We start from the raw sequence: 12,051 nt of genomic DNA, 5'->3' as shown, positions 1-12,051 counted from the left end.
TGACTTTGTCTTTCATCCTTTCGGATCAATAAAATAAATACTAGTTGAGCACTGCGTTCGATGTAATTGCCTTTTCCACCTGAAAATTTCTGGCCTTGGGGTCTTACGTTTTCTCGTAACTTTCTTTTCTTTTTTTTTTGTAAATAAGGCTAGATATATTTTTGCATACGCAAATGAATCAATTTCTGTTGGAAATTCCGGACTCTGAACTCCGGAATAGAGCACAAACTCAGAGAAATTCAACAGACACAAAGCCTGAAATTTTGGGAGTGGAGGTAGTCGTTTAATTCAACTCCAGTGCTTAACTGACTTATTTCATCGACCCCAAGAGGGAATAAAAAAGCAAAGTCGACCTCGACAGAATTTGAACTTACAACGTAAAGCCGGAAGAGATGCAGGTAAGCATTTTGTCCAACGCACTAACAATTCTGCCAGATCACCCCTTATTTATAAGAATTATAATATAATTCTTTATTACCCACAAGGGGCTAAACATAGAGGGGACAAACAAGGACAGACAAAGGGACTAAGTCGATTACGTTAACCCAGTGCGTAACTGGTACTTATTTAATCGACTCCGAAAGGATGAAAGGCAAAGTCGACCTCGGCGGAATTTGAACTCAAAACGTAACGGCAGGCGAAATACCAATTTCTTTATTGCCCACAGGGGGGTAAACATACCGTTAAGCATTTCGCATGGCGTGCTAATGATTCTGCCAGCTCGCCGCCTTAGTTATAAGAATTATAATAGACCACTAAGACCGTGAAATTAGTCGCTAAGTTAGAAGTTGAATCTAAGAGCAAACAACTCATCGCTAGCTTGGTAACGACGGATCTCGCGAGATTCCCACCACATCGTCTCCATTGTATTTTGGATTGGTTGTTGTTGAAATTTACACGCATTTTGTGCAGATTTTCATGTTTTATTTCATATATAGTGGGAAAGCAGTAAAACGACGAATTTTTATAGGATATTCTCAAAGATAATTCATCCACTGAGTAAATTTTGAATAGCAGGTAAGATTAAAAAACGTTTTTTTAATTAAAGCTAGCTCTGTGCTTTATTATTTGTGTAGTTTGATGGAAAGAGGAAAGAAGACAAGTTAAGGGGTCCCCACTACCAATTAGTGTACTTAATTAGCGTCTAATTAGAAGCTAGGAGAGTAAACTTTTTTCAGATTATTCCATTGTTTGTAAATCCCCACACTTTATTTATCTTTGTATTGCCCCCCCCCTCATCCGTAGCTCTGTTGGCAAATAAAAGAAACTTATTATTACTGAGTTCAAATTCCGCCGAGGTCGACTTCACCTTCCATCCTTTTGGGGTCAATGAAATAAGTACCAGTTACGCACTGGGGTCAGTGAAATCGACTAGCCTCCCCCCACCAAATTTCACGCCTTGTGCCTATAGAAGAAAGGATTATTATTATTATTATTATTACTGCATTTTTACTTGTCATAATTGCATTTGTTAAACATTCACATTAAAAGGACGTAACTAATAGAGAGGTCGTTCTCTGTATTGCTTTTGTTTAGCTCCTGGTCAACTCTGATCTAGCAGACAGATCAATGATCAATGAATTCTGTTCGTGACCACTCTGTTGATTTTTTTTTTTTTTTTTTTTTTTTTTTTTTTTTGTAAGGCATAATAATGTATAATCGATTGTTGATTGGTGATAGTGAAAGTTGTGCACTAAGCTCGACGATTGTCAACATGTAAGCAATGTACCAAATCGTAATATCCAGTGTGGCCTTCCTTTTCTAACACGGGTATGTTTTGAGAGAGATATGCCTGCTATTTCTTGAAGGTCGTGCGTCGGCGTATAGGCTTCCCTCGTTTCTGGGGAGTAAACAGTTGGTGTTTTACGCGGATCTGAATAGATCCGGTCAGCCCCTTCTAATATAAACATCTTTGACGCATCGATCTAGAATCATCAACAAACATGAAGCCAATGAAGGAGTTTTCATATAGTCACTCGACATGCTAGAAATAGCAGTCAGATCTTCCTTATATTATACCCGACTGCCTTGGGGAAAGAAAAGAGACGCATAAGATAATGTAATCCCATTTATCTTTAGAGAAGATAGGATGGTCATATCCTGATAGAATATCTTTTGGTCATATCCTGATAGAATATATGTTTGTTTAATCCGCATTGACTTGGAAACTGAAAGAACAACCATGTATTTAATCTGTAACAAGTAATCATAGATACTTTCTGATCTTAATCCGTCTGTGAGAAATATTAAAGGATGATCTTTGATTATAGCTTGTCACTTTCACTTTGTCGAACTGTAGTTGGGTTCAGTTTGTTTTTGGTACCTGCAGAATTTTTGTTTTCGTGCCAGCTTGTTTGTCATAGGACATAGTTTTGGGGGGCAGTTATTGTACACATAAGCTGGGCAAAGTGAAAACCAATGCCAAATTGAAAGCAAGCTTTCTCTTATACGCAACATATTTCAGCACTCCCAGTTTATATGTACAGTAATCGAAAGAGGGGCAGTAATTATTTGTGCTATTGTTGCGGTTGATTTTTCTGGCTGTCTGAGATTCTGAAGAATTTTTGTTGTTAGATTTGGTTATGACTTCTGATGATCGCATAGAATTAAACGACTACCTCCACTCCCAAAATTTCAGGCTTTGTGTCTGTTGAATTTCTCTGAGTTTGAGCTCTATTCCGGAGTTCAGAGTCCGGAATTTCCAACAGAAATTGATTCATCTGACAGCTAATAGCATGACAGTGCCCATTTTGCTTGTTGCGGTAATGATTCTGCCAGCTCGCCGCCTTTCTCTTTCAAATGTTATAATACTAATACAAATATTAACCACACAAGATTGCAATATCATAATATAACGATGTTTACACCAATCACACAAGGTTCCAATATCAAAACAGTGCTGAAATTCCACCAACTATTATTGTGACACATTGTCATAATTGTAGCATCCACTGTGGTCACAATCTTTTCGCCAATTTAGTAACTTTCACAGTAATCACAGTATTTCAGTGTTATAACATATTTTCTGCTAGAAATAGCTGTCAAATCTCCCTTATCGTCATTGTCATCATCATCGACATCATTATTTGTTTAATGTCCATTTTTCCATCTTTGCAAGAGCCGGATTTTCTGTGCGCTTCCTGTCACCAAGCCTCCCCTGTTTCCAAATAAGGTTATTATTTTTTGATGATCAAATATGATTTCACTTAAGATTGGAAACAAAGGACACCACTTGCATGATAGTGGCACTCGTTTACAATTATCACATGAATTCAAGGCAGGGAGACAGCAACATAGACACATATATACATATACATACAATGGACTTCTTTCAGTTTCTGTCTACCAAATCTACTCACAAGGCTTTGGTTGGCCCGAGACTATGGTAGAAGACACTTGTCCAAGGTGCCATGCAGTGTTAAGACAAGGAAACACAAATGAATATATTATCAAGGCATTGTTTTACAGCTTGATGCCATTCCTGTCACTAAATTTTACTTTTGAAAACTGCAATACACCTAGTTACCCTGTGCAGCACTGATGCAATGTGGCACACCATTTCAGAACCATTGAGTGCAGGGTATAATTTATTTGTTTAGCATTTAAACCAGGTTTATCAAACCCAAATATTCTACTTGTTTTCATGTTCAAACTGGTCACATCCAGCCTCTCACATATCTACAATGTCATTCTTAAAAAATAAACATTCGCATCATCATCATCGTTTATCATCCGCTTTCCATGCAAGCATGGGTTGGATGATTTGACTGAGGACTGGTGGACCAGGAGGCGACACCAGGCTCCAATCTGATGTGGCAGAGTTTCTACAGCTGGATGCCCTTCCTAACGTCAACCACTCCGAGAGTGTAGTGGGTGCTTTTACGTGCCACCGGCACGAGGGCCAGTAAGGTGAGTACTGGCAATGGCCACGCTCGAAATGTTGTATTTTACGTGCCACCTGCACAGGAGCCAGTCCATCGGCACTGGCAACGATCTCACTCGAATATTGCCACTGGCAATCAAAATTTCAAAGCTATGTGATAATACATGATTAGTTCAAAACAATGTGAATAAACAAGCTTGTCTGTGTGTTGTGTTCTTGAGCAAGACATTTTATTTCATGTTGTTCCAGCTCACTCATCTGTAGAAATGAGTTGTGACATCACCAGTGCCAAGCTGTATTGGGCCTTTGCCTTTCCTTTGGATGACATCGGTGGTGTGGAGAGAGGAAGCTGGTATGCATGGGAGACTGCTGGTCTTCCATAAACCACTTTGCCCAGACTTGTGCATTGGCGAGGAACATTTTGGGTGCAGTCTCATGGTCATTCATGACTGAAGAGAGTCTTTATCCTTTCATATTTGACAGAAAAATCTGAAAGGTAAAAAGTTAAAAAGACTGATTGGAACTGTCCAGTGTATAAGTGGTAGAACCAAAGCTTTACATAAAATTCCTAAAATACAAGATGACTTTGTGTGCCAAAGGATTTGTGATGTTTTGAGCTGGGTTATTTATAAGGATGTGAATGGAGTTTTGTCATCTGCTTTAATTTCTCATGTTTCCATTTTTTATTCTGCTGCTCCTCGTGCTGGTGGTGGTTGGGGGGCTTTGACTTGTCATTCTTTCATCAAGTCAATAAGACGATACCTACGACATACTGGGGAAGCCTGATTCAATCACCTTATAGTTGTTCCTCTTAACAGACCATCTTGTGTTTATATTTTGCTGTTATGTGTTTTATTTTTTTTTAATTATCATTGTGTCTCTTGTATACTTATGTTCAGTTAATATGTTTTAAGTATTATTTTGATGATATAATGTATATTGTTTGGATTTATTACCATAATAATAATAATGATAATGATAATAATAATAATAATAATAATAATAATAATAATAATATTATTTTAAACTGAAGTAAAGGTCTCTAGGTTGGGGATCAGTTTACTGTTTTGATTTTTTTTTCAGAGTGCCCAGCTATGTGTGACCAAAGCCCTTACAGTATAGCGGAGAGACTGATAGCCTCTGTTTGGATGCATGAGCGTGTACGAAACCGACAGAAAGTTCCAGAGATAAGGCGAGTGTTTGAGCAGCGGTTTGGGAAGCAGGCTCCCACTCCTCGGATTTTACGTGAGTGGGAAAAGAAAGTTTTTGAGACCGGCAGTGTTCTGGATGCTTCTCGCTGTGGGCGGCCAGCGACATCTACTGAGCATGTTGTTGCTGTGGAACACTCAATCTTGACCTCACCGACGCAATCGGCACGAAAGCGCTCAGCTGACCTGCAAATACCTAGAAGTACTTTACAAAAAGTAATGAAACTTAATTTACAGTGTGACGCATTGGACATGAACGAAACAACAGATACCACTGTTCTTAAAATAGAAGATCTTGCTGACGGCTACAACGACAACAACAACAACAACAACAACAACAACAACACCAATAATAATAATAATAATAATATTAATAATGATAATAATAATGATGATGTTCAATAATAAAAAGGATGAAGCCATGTTTCTATTTGCTCTCAAATTTTTTTGTTTTTGAAATATTTAAGCTTAGAGAAAAACAAAGAAATTCTCTTTGACTTGTCAGATGTGTACATACACATACATGTATATATATTTGTGTGTGTGTGTGTACATGTACGTGAGTGCTTGATTGGTTAATTGCAATTTAAAATTTCAGGAGAAAACTTAAAGGAAAATGTACATCAGAATACTCATTAATAATAATTGTGTAAACTATACAGTGTGGAGGCATGTAGCTTAGTGGTTAGGGTTTCAGCATCATGGTCGTAAGATTGTTGTTTCGATTCCTGGACCAGGCGACGCGTTGTGTTCTTGAGCAAAACACTTCATTTCACGTTGCTCCAGTCCACTCAGCTGGCAAAAATGAGTAACGCTGCGATGGACTGGCGTCCCATCCAGCTGGGAATACATACGCCATTGAAATCAGGAAACCGGGCCCATGAGCCTGGCTAGGCTTTAAAAGGGCGCATTTATTTTTTTTTAAACTATACAGTAATTTTGTTGTTGAATCAATTGAATCAATTGATTTAATTATGAAGTAATTACCATTTTCATCACCGTCATTAACATCATCATTGCCTCTACTACCATCGTCATCATCACCTGTCAATTGTAGGAAATTGATTGATTTTATAGACATAGGCATGTCTGTGCGGTAAAGAAGTTTGCACCTTGGGCAAGGATTTTTTTACTGTAGTTCCAGGTTGACCAATGCACTGTGAGTGAATTAGGTAGAGAGGAAACTGTACGAAACCCATATATTCTTTTACTTGTTTCAGTCATTCGATTGCGGCCATGCTGGAGCACCATCTTAAAGGGATTTTAGTCAAAGAAATTGCTCCCCAGGGCTTATTCTTTGTAAGCCCAGTACTCATTCTATCAGTTTCTTTGGCTGAACCACTAAGTTATGGCGACAGAAACACACAAACATCAGTTGTCAAGCAATGGTAGGAGGGGACAAACACAGACACACACATAAATACACACACACACACACACACACACACACATATATATATATATGTATACACACACATACAATAAGTTTCTTTCAGTTTCCATCTACCAAATCCATTCACAATGCTTTGGTCGGCCTGAGGCTATAGTACAGTGGTTTGCAACCTTTTCACTACCAAGGACCCCTTTTATATAGATAAGTTTTCCCCTGGACCCCAGGATATCGAAAGGCCTGCTAGCTTAACATTCTCTGCACACTCATTGGAAATGGCGGATTAATTATAAATATTAACCTTACTCAATGATTTAATCACAAATCTTAATGGAAAACTTTTGTTATTGGGTGTGGCAGCACACCCAATACAACAACCAGTATATGCCACTGGTATTCACGTATGGAAGCCTTTGAGCACCATATCTGAAAGGCTGCATAACATAAGCCATATATGACGTATTTACTTATGGAAGCCTATGAGCTCCATATCTGAAAGGATGCACAACATAAATCATTTATGATGTACCGTAAATCCTCGAGTATAATCCGCATTTTTCCCCCAAAATTTAAAGGTCAAAATCCCTAGTGCGTACTATATACGAGGTTAAAAAATGAAAAATATTTTCTAAGCAATGTCCGAGTCTCTATTTGCTGTCCGGCAATGTTTATTCAGACGCATTTTGTGATGCCGGGCTTGTAACTGATAGTGATAAATATATAAAGGCAATTTACTTATTATTTATTTTTCACTGTTATTTCTTTATTTTCTGTGCACAAAAAAGCTACATGTTTGCATTATGTTATATATACAATAATAATAAAGGACGTTACCATATATATGTTTACAAACCAAGGACGTTATATAGACCTTCTTGACTCAGGTTAGAGAAGGGGTGCGTATTATACACGAGGTTTAGGTTTTTCAGAGGTACAGCCCCCTAAAAATCCCCTGCGTATTATACTCAAGGGCAGACTATACTCGAGGATTTGTGGTATTCATTTATGGAAGCCTATAAGCATCATATCTGACAAAATGCACAACATAAGCCATATGTTGCCTGAGAAAGATAAAAAGAAATTTGGAGTGATTTGCATTTCTGGAACTCAGTTTTTGTTAGGTTTACTCAACCATAAGTGTGATGTTAGTTTAATTCCTGGAGAAAACCTTAATATGCCAAGTTGGAGAGTAATGTATGGATTGTTATGTTTGTTTCTTGTCATTTTGTTGTTGTGGTTGCTCAACCTGCTAGAAATAGCTGTCAAATATCCTTCAAGTCACACCCTGCTGTCTTATAAAATGAAATACACATTGGACCATGTAGACATTGATATGCAAAAAGACAGGATGGTCATGATTGGGATGTTTTTTCATCATAGACTTGCTCGATTAGGGCTGACCTGGAGCAACAGTAACAACAACAACATTACCACTGCTGTCATCACCACCACTGTCATCATTAAAGCATCTATATGGTCACTCAATATGCTAGAAATAGTAGTCAAATATTCCTTAAATCACACCCTACTGCCTTCATTAAGAAAAGAACACATTATCTTGTCACTGTTACAGAGCCATAAAAATGATGGGATGACTGAGGCTGGCATACTTTTAATTATAGGTCTGTTCAGTCAGCATTGACCTAGGGCTAGAACCACCACCATCATTATCATCATCAATATCACCATCATCATTGTTTTTATGTTTTTGTTATTCATACAAACTTTGGTTACTTACCCTTATCTAGTTATTGTGCCATTGTAAATGTGTTAAAAAAAAATTGAGCCTACTGATAAAAAAAAAGGTAAGTCGACCCCAATGATGTAATTAGCATGATAATTAATATCTTGTTATTCCTATATCATCATCATCATCATCGTTTAACGTCCGCTTTCCATGCTAGCATGGGTTGGACGATTTGACTGAGGACTGGTGAAACCGGATGGCTACACCAGGCTCCGATCTGATTTGGCAGAGTTTCTACAGCTGGATGCCCTTCCTAATGCCAACCACTCTGAGAATGTAGTGGGTGCTTTTACGTGCCACCGGCACGAAGGCCAGTCAGGCGGTACTGGCAACGGCCACGCTCAAAATGGTGTATTTTATGTGCCAATCACTTTGTTGTTTCTTTCTATAAAGTAGTTTTTATGAATTTTTTTGTTTTAACTTGTTGAGTGCTCTTGATCTTTGCAGGCCCTCCAAAACTAGTGAGCTCGATGTTGTTAATGTTTTGTTTGAACTGTTGCAGGTCAACACTTACAAGAAAAAACAAGCAGGGAGGTGATTCCAGAGGCATAATGTTCTGGGGTAGGAAGCTGATGCAAATAGTGTTTTTAATGCAGGGACATGACAATGTTGATGCAATGGTGGAGAGTTGAATGGGTTAAAGGTGCTTGAATGGTGGAGATATGAGATCAGCTAGCATAGTAGCAATAGGAAAGACAAAGAGGGGAGACAGTGTAGTTGAGGGCCAGAGGCTGGATTGTGTCTATTGGTGATGAATGCCAACCTGTTGAGTGACTTTGTTAGGAAGCAGTCCAAGATGTCAATGTGCATAGTGGCAGCACCATCCCAAATATGGGAACACGATGATGAATTTTTGTTTTGTTTTTGTTTTACTACTGTCTTCCTTTAGTCTGCCTGTATTTCAGGCAGGGCTTCACTAATTGCCAACACAGACCATCATTAGGTTTTTTTTTTACTCTATAGACAGAGGAAGAAAAGTGACATCATTGACCCTTTTAAAGGCCTGTGAGACTAAATATATTCTTTTTTTTGTCATTCCTTTCCCTGTTTCCATTTCAGAAAAAAAAAGAAGAATCTAACTTTTATTAAAAATAATTGTATCTAGTGATGTACAAGCATTTATAAAATTTTGGAAATAGAGCTTTTAAAAAAATCTTTTTTTTATTGGCATAGATGTGGGTTAAGAAATTTGTTTTGCAATCAAATGATTTTGGGTTCTGTCTCACTGTATGGCACCTTGGGCAGTTGTGCCTTCTGCTCTAGTCCTGGGCAGGCCAGTGCCTTGAGAATGAATTTGGTAGTTGGAAACTGTCAGAAGCCCATATATATATATATGATGGGCTCAACCAAAGCCTTATGAGTGGATTTGGTAGATGGAAACTGACAGAAGCCTGTTGTATATATATATATATATATATATATATATAGATATATATATGTAAGCTTGTGTGTGTCTGTGTTTGTCCCCCCCCCCATCACTTGACAACTGATGCTGGTGTGTTTACGTCCCTGTAACTTAGCGATTCGGCAAAAGAGACTGATAAAATAAGTACTAGGCTTACAAAGAAAGAATAAGTCCTGGGGTCAATTTGCTTGACTAAAGGTGGTGCTCCAGCATGGCCACATTCAAATGACTGAAACAAGTAAACGAATAAAAGAATACATACATATATACATAAATACATACATATGAATGTATATATATGTGTATGTACGTATGTATACATGTGTATGTTTGTCCCTCACAGCTTAACACCTGATGTAGATTTGTTTACATCCCTGTAACATACCAGTTTGGCAAGAAAGATTGACAGAATAAGCGCCAAACTTAAAATTAGTAAGGGAGACAATTTGATTAGCTTAAAGGTGGTGTCCCAGCCTGGCTGTAGTCCAATGACTAAAACAAACGTAATAAAAAAAATGTGTTGTGGTTTGCTGAATAGATGTTTTCACCAGCATGACCGCAGCCACTTGGCTGAAACACATAAATAAATAAATAAATACTTGTGGTACCTAAGGAAGTTTCACATTTTATAAATGTTCTTATTTGGGTTTCAATGTATAAATTTGTAAATTGTCTTTACATTGTTTTATCATCATTGTTTCAATGTCCACTTCTCCATGTAAGGTAATATTTTCCCATGGCCAGACATGTTTTTGCTGAATATTGGAAATGAATAACACTGCCTGTGTGACAACTATCATGCAATGTCACTTGTTAACCATACAGCCATGCTTGACATATAGCATATAAAAGATAAGAAAAATCTGATTCGTTACTAATTGAGTGATTTAGCAGTTGGGGTATTTGGCTAACGATTGTATGACCGTGAGTTTGATTCCCAGCAACGTGTTATGTCCTTGAGTGAAACACTTCACTTCACACTGCTCCATTCCCTTCAGCCGGTAAAAAAGAGTTGTGCCTGTGATTGAAAGGGTCAACCATGTCACTTTCCTTGTCATACTGAATCTCCATGAGAACTACATTAAAACTATACATGTCTGTGAAGTGCTGTTAATTTCATGAGCAGGCTCTTCTGTTGATTGGATCAACTGGAACACTCGTTGTAATCGGCAGAGTACCCCAATTATAATGTTACCCATAGAATTTGTTTCCCTACTTCCCCTCAGTATGGTACCAAAGGTATAAGCAGCTGATGGCTAATTGTGACTCAGGGGTCTGTGACTCAGGGGTCATGAGTTCAACCAACTTTAACTCTCTGGGACATTGCATTCTTTTTCGATAATGCTTCAGACTTTTATTTAGTTGTGAGGGTATAAGTAACAGATCTTCCTGGGGATGGAGTAGTTAGCTGTAACAGACCATTATCCTATCGAGGGAGCAATTCTTTTCCTTTTTATTTGCTCTCTCTCTCTCTCATCCACCTAATATATATCAACAATCAGATTTAAGAAGCTAATATAGGAGCCATTATATGATCGTACAGCCTGCTAGAAAAAACAGATCAATCTTCCTCATATTACATCTCATTATTTTAGAATGTGGTCTTTGATACCCTTACAAGAAACAAGATAGGATGGTCACGGCTGGAATGGATTACATTTGATCGTAGGTCTGCTTGATCAGGATTGATCTAGGGTTAAACAACAACAACAACAGAAGGGGACTCTGTATGGTCACTTGACCTGCAAGAAATAACAACCAAATGTTCAAATAGTATACCACAGTGTTAAAACAACACAAAAAATTAAATGAACATATTGGATAATGTCATTGTCATAGCCTTGGTCCGGGGCTAAACAATATTAGCAGCGGCAACAGTAGCAATTGGATTAGGGCATCAGCCCCTTGTACCCTTGTGCTTTGCAGATGATTAACATTAATATGTATATTTATTTTATTAAAGAAGCCAAAATAACATCAGTGTTGGTTTTACAGCTGAGCATATCTATATCCCCTCCCCCTTTGATAGGTTTATGTTTTCTTTGTTGATCACTTCTGAAGTGAAACTTTTTTTTAGTTCATTCACACCCTTAACTAATTCAGTCTGTTTCTAATCCTTCAACATTGCTTGTAGGCATGGCTCATTTGTTAAGTTCATTTTGCAATTATATGGTTTCTGATTTTCACTGTGCAGCATCTTGGGGCAAGTGTCTTCATGCATAGTTCAGCTCTAGGCTGACCAAGGCCTTGTGAATGAATTTGGTAGGTGGATACTGAAAAGAAGCTCCTGTCTCCCACCTGACAGGTGGGAATATTTATAATTTCCTGTTCCTTTGTCAGTTATTGAATTCCATATTGCACTCTGTACTACACTAATGCTTTATTCCAAAGCATATGTATATTGAATTCTAATACCAG

The 12,051-nt window shown here is 37.9% G+C and overlaps 1 protein-coding gene across 3 annotated transcripts in view; it reads left to right on the top strand.

Moving 5' to 3' along the window:
• The window catches only part of LOC106876181 (pre-mRNA-splicing factor CWC25 homolog), a 23,138-nt gene continuing 11,087 nt past the window's right edge, over positions 1-12,051 (top strand). Inside the window, exon 1 of one of the 3 annotated variants that reach the window (XM_014924638.2) lies at positions 1-398. The gene's annotated coding sequence lies outside the window, so the exon portion shown is untranslated. Of the gene's footprint in view, positions 399-482; positions 1,018-5,572; positions 8,790-12,051 lie in introns of those variants that run through there. The other 2 variants (XM_014924623.2, XM_014924631.2) reach the window with 2 other exon arrangements.

The sequence above is a fragment of the Octopus bimaculoides genome, chromosome 8 (assembly GCF_001194135.2).
Source record: "Octopus bimaculoides isolate UCB-OBI-ISO-001 chromosome 8, ASM119413v2, whole genome shotgun sequence".
Taxonomy (NCBI): Eukaryota; Metazoa; Mollusca; class Cephalopoda; order Octopoda; family Octopodidae; genus Octopus; species Octopus bimaculoides.
Note: the sequence above shows the minus strand (reverse complement) of the source record. Positions and strands in the feature narration are given on the sequence as shown.